Here is a 2,952-nt window from a genome sequence, read left to right on the forward strand (position 1 = left end):
TTATATATATATATATATATCAGAAATTTCCAATCCTGAAATATGGCAGAGGAGAAGTCCCATCAAGGCCTCTTGCCGTGGAATATGCAACATAATCATGCACTGTAGTTTCCCTGTACTTTGGAGGATTATCTTCTGATACCAAGTCCTTTATTGGACCATAAAGCTTTGATGATGGCTGAAGACTTGTGCTAAAAAAGCTTGCAACTGATACTCTTGGACCATCATGGTTTGACACCACTCTGTGCTCAACACTCTTGAACTTGTCATTTGTTATAAGCTGTTTGCAAGAAAATTGTTACTTTTCTAATCAATAAAATTAAAATCATGCCAAATATCAAATTTTCTTTTCATCAAAATCAGGGCAAAATATGTCAAAATGCTTATGCCATTGTAAATGGAAAACAAATTGAAGATTAGCTGCACTTCCAAATGTGAGACAACTTAGGAAGGGCATTTTAATGTTGTTACATATTGAATATGTACTTTTCTTAATATTATACCCGAGAATGGATACTCTCATGTTTCATTTTAACATGACCAAGTCAAATGAAAAATATGAATCATTCACTGATAAGAGAAACGAATAAGAGAAAATGATCATTTTAACTGCTGAGCTGATCATTTATCATGTTAAAATGAGACACGAGAGATTCATTCCCATCATATCCCCCGTTTGAACCATGCAATCAAAAGAGAAAACTGCCTTTCATGGACAGATTTATCATAAGTATTCAATATCAAGGTATTTATTAATTGTTTAAAAAGTATAGGTTTTTTTTTTCCGGAAAAGGATCCGTTTACAAACATTTTTTACAAATTACACTAAGTATGACCGGTCATACACTCTTGATTAAAGTATAACCGGTCAAACATAATGTAGTGTGTAAGAGTTTGTAAACAAAAAGTTTGTAAATATAAACTTTCCTTTTCTTTTTTTTCCTGCTTTTCAATATCATTTTTATTTGGAATTTCACATCAGAGTCCAACTAACTGCAAGGGAGAATTGACTTACTCTTCGAACAAAATCAAACACTTCCTCTAGAAAATTGATTTGACATGAAGTTAGTATCCCAAGTACCAAAAATGCATATATGAAACAGATATGCATATAAAGTACACAAAGTAAAACATGAAAACTCACCTGAAGAAGATCACCAATGTTGATTACTAGAGCACCAGGTATAGGGGATACATCAACCCAATGATTTTCATGAAGAACTTGGAGGCCACCAATATGATCTTGTAGAAGCACAGTGATAAAGTCATTATCAGTATGCTTGGTTGCACCCATAGTCAATTCTGGTTCTGGACAAGCAGGGGTAACAATGGCAAATAGCTAAAAGTCCCTCATTGCAACCCATATCATTTAAATGATTTGGATTTAGCCCAAGGGCTTCAGATAATAACTCAAACAACAAACTTCCCAGTTTCATAACTTGTTTTGTGTATTCCGTCAGTATATCTCTGCAAGCATATGAAAACAATTCCTTAATGCTTTAGACTCAGCTATTATGAAAAATCTGTTACCGAAGTCTAAATATATGAATCATTGTTAGATTTGAAAAAGAATGAATTTATTTTCATGATTTGTTGATCTTCTTTTGAGGGTGAGCCTTGGAGCAACAGTGAAGTTGCTCCTTAGAAATAGTATCTTTACAAAAATATCGCGAGTAAGGTTGAGTAAATCGATCCTCAACCTGACCCTCAAAAGTCGGGGAGTCTTGTGTATTGGGATTTCTTTTTTATTGTTATTCGTTGTTCTTCTTTAGCTATACTATATCCAAAAAATACAAGTTGATCAATTAATCTCATTACATAATAAATTTCAATATCCATCAAAGGGTTAACTTAGTAGGCTAGACACTGTATCTTAACCTAGATTATAATGGTCTAAATAAGAAACCCAAATCAAAATAAAGCAAACTTTCACAATTCATCTTAATTCAAGACCTTAAGGTATTATGTTTTTGGGTTTTTCTAGTTATATTATACTTACTAATTCCTAATCAAATGTGGAACTTAATCACTCATTACTCACACTTCAATTTCTAAGACTAAGGTTTGAATTTCTTTTTCACAAAGCTAGACAAAAATTAAGGTTTTATCTATCATACCTGCATACTGATGGCAAGTCTTCTGGTTTTGGAGGATGAGGAGCCATAGAACAGTAAAAGGTATCTCTCCAATTAGCAGCTGGTGAACTATAAAGATCAAAGTTGCTATTATACACCAAAGGCCTTATAGGATCACGTGAGTATAGTTCTCTTTTCACCTTAGAGTCTTGCTCGTAGAAGCTAAGTGTTCCATTCTTCATCTCCTCAAGAACACTCACTGGTATTCCATGATTAACAATTTGAAAGAAACCCCATGTCTCAGATGCTTCTCTAATTTTCTCAACAACTACTTTCCTTCTAGTTGGGTCACTATGAACACCTACAAGATCTATAGAAGGAACACCAAGTTGGGTGCTACCTGAAGTTGAGTCCTTTTCAGATTCATCAAGAGGATTAGAGTGATAGAATATGCGAGGGATCTTTGTGACACCACCATCAACAAGTCCTTTAACACCATCTTTTGTGTCATCAAAAGCTTTGAGTTCACTTGCTCTATCATAGTCAGATTTTGTTGTCACTGAAACTTCGTTGTTTTTTGAGAGTCCCATTTTCCTCTTATTTGGAATGGCCTTAGATTTGAAGTTAGAATCTTCTTCTAAATCTGGAAAGCATCATCACTATGTACATGTTGAAGAGTAGAAGAGACAAAAGAAGCATTAATTATATGTAACACCAGGAAGGTTAATCACGCTGCTTTTAACGTATTTTTTATTATTGAAAATTTTTTATGTGAAATTTATTAAAATAAAAATCAGACTCAATTATAAAAAATGGGTTAAAGTAATTCAACGTTTAACTATTGAAACTGGTATTATATACTAAATATTGTATTACT

The 2,952-nt window shown here is 33.2% G+C and overlaps 1 pseudogene; it reads right to left on the reverse strand.

The window, feature by feature from the left end:
* On the reverse strand, positions 1-2,729 carry LOC133305463 (1-aminocyclopropane-1-carboxylate oxidase homolog 1-like; annotated as a pseudogene).
* Between the last annotated feature and the right edge of the window lie 223 nt (positions 2,730-2,952).

The sequence above is a fragment of the Gastrolobium bilobum genome, unplaced genomic scaffold (genome assembly GCF_033153095.1).
Source record: "Gastrolobium bilobum isolate Gb01-03AN ecotype WA unplaced genomic scaffold, APGP_CSIRO_Gbil_v1 utg12410, whole genome shotgun sequence".
NCBI classification, from domain to species: domain Eukaryota; kingdom Viridiplantae; phylum Streptophyta; class Magnoliopsida; order Fabales; family Fabaceae; genus Gastrolobium; species Gastrolobium bilobum.